This window comes from Homarus americanus, unplaced genomic scaffold (genome assembly GCF_018991925.1).
Source record: "Homarus americanus isolate GMGI-L3 unplaced genomic scaffold, GMGI_Hamer_2.0 scaffold42643, whole genome shotgun sequence".
Lineage (NCBI taxonomy): Eukaryota > Metazoa > Arthropoda > Malacostraca > Decapoda > Nephropidae > Homarus > Homarus americanus.
In genome coordinates, this window is record NW_024747582.1 from 2,001,091 (window position 1) to 2,008,229 (window position 7,139).

The 7,139-nt window shown below is 38.5% G+C and overlaps 1 long non-coding RNA gene across 1 annotated transcript; it reads left to right on the top strand.

Moving 5' to 3' along the window:
• Positions 1–418: 418 nt before the first annotated feature.
• Positions 419–7,095, top strand: LOC121879765. The gene is made up of 3 exons (XR_006091414.1): positions 419–560; positions 6,368–6,459; positions 6,898–7,095. It is a non-coding gene; the product is annotated as an uncharacterized LOC121879765 (long non-coding RNA).
• Positions 7,096–7,139: the final 44 nt, after the last annotated feature.

The following is a 7,139-nucleotide window of genomic DNA, read 5'->3' on the forward strand; positions in this document are numbered from 1 at the left end:
GATGTTGTCTATCCAGTGACCCCTCGATCCTGGCCAATGTGAAATAATAACTACGAAATAAAACACATCAATATAAGTATTTTCTCAAGATGTTTAATGTATAATCATTTAGTACATTTTACTGTGTGCCTCGACTCACGATCGCCAATAAAGAGTTAATTATCTTTATACACTATTAACACCTTTCTTGGACTGCCCTTGCATTAATATGTATAATTTACCATTGTCGTGTAGCTAGACTCCTAGACTGTCTATTTACATAAAAATTTGAATATTTATTGAATAAATCTTTAAATGCCCATCGACTTTGGTCATCACGGCGAAGGGGACTGAAATCTTGCGTGTAATTGGTCAGTTTTCAGCAGAAGTCACTGATTGGTCCCTGGCGGCATTAAATTTATGTAAGCTGGCGTGTGGTTGGTCAGTTTTCAGCTGGTGGCACAAGACGGTCTGTGATTAGCCGACGAGTCCTTCGGGTCTTAAAGAGACGTAATGGCGTCGGCGGAGAGAAGAATGGGTGTGTGCAACATAATGGACGCTCTTGGGCATTTAAATGGAAGGTAAGTTAAATTATATGATAGTTTTTAGAAGTTTATAGTTTTATGTACAGTCTATAATATAATATATGACAAGACACATCCTGAGTGGAGGTTTATAAGCCAGTATAGTGTTGATGGTGTTTGTTGTGATGAGCAAGTCGCCATATTTGTTTATTTTCTCATTTAATTTAGTAGACGATTACTGTCACTTGTGAAGGTCTGTGGACTAGTTACCAACTTTAATTAAGTTCTAGAGGAGATCCATCAGCCTTTTTAGTAGATTTGTAGGGATTTTGCCATATAAAGTTATAATTGAGTAAGTCGGCTACGTCTACTGTGGCTGGACGAGAATGTCACTCGGATTGTTAAATAATTTTCATATGTCTGTGGTGATTAAAATGAAACGTGGTCCCCGGGTTAACCAGCAAGAATTAAAAAAAAAGTAAATTAGCATGTTCAACCAATAATGGCTCTCTAGTTGAGCAGTGTTCCCATATTACGCATTCAATTGTGACAAGAAAAAGAACGGTTCAGAAGATATGCTCTTGAGATCTATTCATTTTGGACCCAAAAACATTGGGATGCACATTGGTTGAAAATGCAACAATACCAAAAACTCGTACTGACTCTTTACATGGTAAACAGTATTTAGTAATATGGTAAAAGGTTTGTGTGTATGGTGGTCTGTGTTTTGTTGCTCTTCTGGGGCTATATTTTGTACTGCTTGAAATTTAAGTTTTTTTGTTCTTGTGATTGTGTTCAGAGGTACCGGAGGGTATTCTAAGTGTGGTATGATCAGTGCTTTGTATAGGTGCAGTTGCGTGTTGGTGTTTAATTGGCGGAATCTCCTGAGCTTTGTAAGTTGTGATTTTGCAGTTGCTATTCTTTCATTGATGTGGGGAATTATTCCGCTTCTGGTTATCTTGAGTCCTAATATTTTTCCGTTGGCAGCATATGGTATTTGTTGGTTATTGACAATAATGGGGAAGGGATTTGTTTTTGCTATGAATTATTTTGAGTTTTTGGACATTGATTTTATCTTCTGTTTTTGTTCATAGTTATTTATTATCTCTATTTCTCTGCTTGTTCTGATGGCCATCATTTGTTTGGATTTTCCTGGGTACCTGACTATCTGTGTGACATCATCTGCATTTGCTATATATTCTGATTGCCGTGGTTGTGGCATGTCTGCTGTGTATACAGTGTATAATGTTTGCGATATATTACTGCCTTGGGGAACTCCACTGTGAAGGTTGAAAGTTTGTCCTAGATAGTTGTGGATGATTAATTTGGCCTTTCTGTTGTCTAAGAAATTGCATAGTAGTGTTGTGATATTGGAAGGCATGTCCAGTTTGATTATTTTCAACTTCAGTCCTTCATGCCAGACTTTATCAAATGCTTTTGATACATCTCTTAGAATTATATTACATTGGTCTCTGTTGCTTGCAGCATTTGCAATTGATTCGTATAATAGTGCTATTGCTGTGTTGGTTCCTCGATTTTTCCGAAAGCCTTGCTGTCTCGGGTTATATTTGTTTTCTTGGTCTAGATAATTTCTGAGTGTGGTTGACTATTTTTTCCAATATTTTACCGGGTGTTTCCAGTAGTGAGATAGGTCTGTAGTTCTGTGCTTGGGTATGGTTCTTGCTTGCTTTCGGGATGAGTCTGATTTTGGCTATTTTAAATTTGGTAGGGAAGAAGTCAGTTGCAAGTGAGGCATTATATATATTTTTAAGCTGTTCGATCATAGACTCAGGAATGTTTTGTAGTACGCTTTTATTAATTTGGCTTATGCCAGGTGCTTTGTTCTTAAAGCTTGCTATTGTTTTTTCAATATTTTGGGTTAATGGAGCAATTATTGGGTTATTAATATTTAATGAATTGAGGTTGATTTTTCTAGTAGGTTTCCATTTCTCTGTGTTCAGGCTCAAATGTGTTCTAGTTGCCTGTTCTGTTTCTTGGCAGAAGCTTCTACTGTCTTTGTCGTTGATTCTGAATATGTCTTTCCAGTATTCTCTAAATATTGGTTCTTTATCGTGTGGTTCTGTTGCCTTTCTTCCGTTTTTGTCCTTTATGTAGCTAATTTCTTCCGAGTTAGTTCCAATTAGGTTTTTAATTTTTTCCAGAATGCTTTTGGGTTTCTGTAGTCTGCTTGTGTGTGTCATTGATCAGTTTGTTCCATTTTTCATTGTTTGTTCCTGCTTATGACTTTCAGTTCTTCTTTTAAATTCATGTACTGCATAATATTCTGTTGTCATTGCTCCACCCATGTGTTTTTGTGTATTCAATTAGATTGGTGAATCTGGTTTGGATCATTTTCTCTTCATATGTTAATTGTGCATATGGTAATGTACGGCATGTTGTTTTTGGGATGTTGTTTTTCATTGCTGTTATTACTTCATTGTACCATGTGTCCAGTGTTTTGTCAATCTCTGTTGTGTAGCGGTGTTGGTTCGTTGTTGCTAAGATCCGATTTAAATTTTTCCCAATTTGCTCTATTGAGGGAAAATCTTGGGATTGATGGAATTTGTATTGGGGATGTGGATAGAGTTGCTATTATGGGTAGATGATCACTGGTTGTTGTGGGTCCAGCTTTTAGATGGTGATGCCTATTGGTTAAAACAATGTCTGGTTTTCCAGAGTTACCGGCTGATGCGTAAGTTTCGAAGTCGGGCCCGAGGTGTGTTATTGTCCCGTGTTCGATTAGAGCATGGAGGATTTTTCTTCCTGGGTTTCTATTATTGTGTCCTAAGGTTGTGTGCTTAGCGTTGAGGCCTCCTATGAAGTATGCTGGATTGTTTTGCCTCATTAGTTTTAAGATGTCCCCTGTAGGGAATATTGGCCTTCTGAATGTTTGTTATGAAGTTCCAATAGTTATTGGGACTCTTGTTGTATTTATTTCGGCTGCAAGAAAGTATTTTGAAAGTTGTCTATGATTTTCTAGGCTGTCTTTAGTTCCACAATTTACATACATGTCTTATCTGTCTTTTCTTATACTTTCCAAGTCTTTCATTTCTTTTCATATACTGTATTTTTTTTTTAAATACAGTATATGAAAAGAAATGAAAGACTTGGAAGTATAAGAAAGACAGATAAGACATGTATGTAAATTGTGGAACTAAAGACAGCCTAGAAATTATTAAATAATTACACCATGAAGGTTTAATCTAAAGAACATACATAACTAAGGAAGGAATTACTTATATAAGAATATAAGCAAAAGTATAAAATACATTTATAAATAAAGAATTGAAGAATAATAACAGAAACGAATATCTGGAAAGTAAATTACGAGAAGAACTCGGCCCGTTGCAGGGTAAGACCTTTTTTCCATCCTTCCAGTGGTGGTATACTGCCTGATTCTGGGGTCACTAATTCTAATGGGATAACTTAACTCTATTCTTAATTTTAAGGTCACTCCCACCAGACCCCCTCTGGACAGTATGTAGCTCATTAGGTAGCGGGCAGAGTAAGCTAGGCATTGGATTGGGTTTTTCATTGACCAAATCGATAATGGGAAGAAGGGTGAAACAATAACACGTCTTAACTAATTTATTCCTTATAAGACATATTGCATCCCGTCAGAATACAAGAAAAGTTGGCCTTCCTCAGAAGAAGAACTATGATTTTAGTTATACTGCCCACAACAACATACGTCTTACATCATTTGCGTGTCATTAACACCCCTACTTCATAACAATCACTGACACCCAACACATCAGACTGCTTCACCTGTTTGGAATATAGCACCCTAGGTTATTGTACATTATAGCACCATCTCACCACCCCCGGTTACACTCCACACCTAAAAGTATGGAACTCCTTGCTATTTCTAGGTACTGTACACATCAGGCACCTCGTTCTCACACCGCCCTTGGTGGGTAGAGAGGGGTACTCCACCAGTAAACATACCAGTACTGTTTCTACGCCTGGTATTCTAGGTCGCTCCAAGTGACGACCGCGGAGCTTCTCAAGCATTCTATTATGTGTTCCTACTCCTGGGTGGTGATATGCCGGGAATCCACAGGTTCACAGTGGAGTAGCATAACGGCGTACAGTCACCTCACATGGTGTGACTCTCACGGGAGTAATGGCCTCCGTTCTGGCGACTCTCAGAACGCGTGGAACCTGTGTTGGTGAAAAAGCGGGCACCACTGAGGGCGGTGCCTCGCGTCTCTCACTGAACCACGTCTACAGTTTCCAATCATTAATTTTTACTTTGAATTCTTATGGTTCCCACATCTCCATTTTCCTATCTATTGTGACCTTATGATTTATAAATACATATCTTAATCCTAGATTACACACTAAGGTAAGGTTCTGGTTTGCTAGTTCCTGAGTAAATTCATTGGGTTATAATATCAATGCGGTATGCCCGAGGCGTTCTAGCGTGGGTATACGTCACACGAGATAAAGAGGTGTATTAAGTTCACACCAATGAATACAAGATATTTCCTTTGAAGTATAGTTTCTGGATCACTTCCAACACTTCACATAGGTCTGATACATTTATCCTTTTTCCAAATCAACGTTCTTTTGTAGTTTCATCGGCCACCTGTGGGAGCTATGTTCACTAATTGTTCACAGACGTCCATAGAATGACCTTCAAACACGATCTACATTCAGCCCTTATAGTACACTAATCCGGACTGGTTGGACTCTCCCAACCATCTTATAGATACCTTGAGTTCTCCTTAATGCTATGAGTACATACACTTAATATTATATGCCCATACCTGGGTACAATTCATCAAATAATTCAGTAACATTCAGTAGGTGAGTTATTCTTTATCATGTTTCCAGTTTTCTGTGATTTTACAAGTGCGGTGGATTTGAATGTTATGTAGAGTAATATGAATTAAAGAGTTTTGTAGGGATGACAATGATGTGCGCAGTACAGTGGGTAAGGCCACCGTTACGTGGGGCGAAGCTTGTGTCCTACCTATTCCGGGAGAGTAACCTAACAAAGGAATTTCAACACCCCCCACCCCCACTGCCGCTTGGTGGTCGTGGGGTGGTTCCAATGTCTCTCCCAGAAGCCCTGTTGGGGGAGCCTACTTTCCTAGTGTTTTTATTTGCTCACTTATAGGTGTGAGCCAGTGTACCTATTCAGGGGGTTAAGGATTCAGGAATGCGACCCCCTTCCTCGGTGGACCCACACGATCACTGTTACTCAGGAAGGCTGGCGGAGGAATAGGGTCTGCTCCTGTCCCCCTCCAGTGTTCACTATCTCCTGGGAGGGAGGTGAACAGCTACAGGGGGGACCCGAGGATGAATACACCTATGAGGGTGCAGGTCCCCAGGCCAGAATGAAGAAAAAGAAAGATTTAGTTGTAGAGATAGACCCCAAACCATGTCAGGACCGCCATGCTATAGCTGCCCTCCAGCAGGAGTGTGGGTCACTCACACTGCTTGTAGGGAGGACTAGCTCGTGGGGTAGTCTGGTGACGGTCGTTCGGTCGTTTGATGCTTCAGGGTTCCAAACTGTGCTGCCCTTGTCTGGGAGTACAGTACTCCCAGAACAGTCGAGGTGACACTTGAAGTTAGGTTAGAACAATTGCCTCAAAGAAAAATAGAAATCTTTTTTAAAATAAATTGTACTTGTAATGCTGTTGTGTGGAAACATGAAATATTCAGAGTATGATAATTGTCTGAAAAACATACAGTATGCCAGCTACCTAACTTATATATTTTATATTCTTTTTTTGTGAAATGACAGAAAAAGTTTTAATTGTATACCAGTGTTATATTTTTGGGTGCCTTCCTACAGTGATACCATAGCAACTGTTGTGACCACTCGAGTTAATACAATACTTTGATATTTACAGACAATGAGTGACCAGTGAACATCTGCCGTGTTAAGAGTGTTGTGGGCAGTGTTCATTTCCGAGTGTTACCGGAAGGCCATAATTGTACTAAGGTTATGTATCTCAGTTTTGTTTGTAATTGTGACATTTATTTGATATACTTGTTGTGAATTCAATAGGAAGCGTTGTAATTCTCACTTGATTTATTTTTTTCTGACGACAGTATTGAATTTATATTATATAACCCGAGTTGAGAGTCGGATAAATTTTTGTGTGTATTTCATTATTTTTTCTGTGCTAGTGACCTTAATTGTGAACTAACTAGAAAGAGTTTTAGTTCTCAGCTGACATCAGTATATGACAATTGAATTTATTGATATACCACGAGTTTAGTGTTATATTTTCTATTATTGTATTTTTGTGTTGTTTCTATTAGCTTATAATTTTAGTGCATAGGGGCATTAGTTTCTGGCAGTGTAGACTTAAAGGCATCGTCAGTAAGTGTATTATATGATTACAGTATTTGAGAACTAATACATGTATAATTTCAGTAATTACGTTGATTGGGTTGGAGAGACTGTGGTGAAATGGACGCCTAAAAAGAATACACTCTTTGAAAATGGATTGCTGAAAATAAATGTAAGTACCACCAATTGTGAGTACAACACAGAGTAACGGTGAAGTGTTAACACAGTGTTAAAATCATTGCAATTGAAAAGGACAGTGAATACGTGTTGAGTACTGAGGAGACAGTCTAGTAAAGTATTATCAATTATTATTGTGAGTATGACTC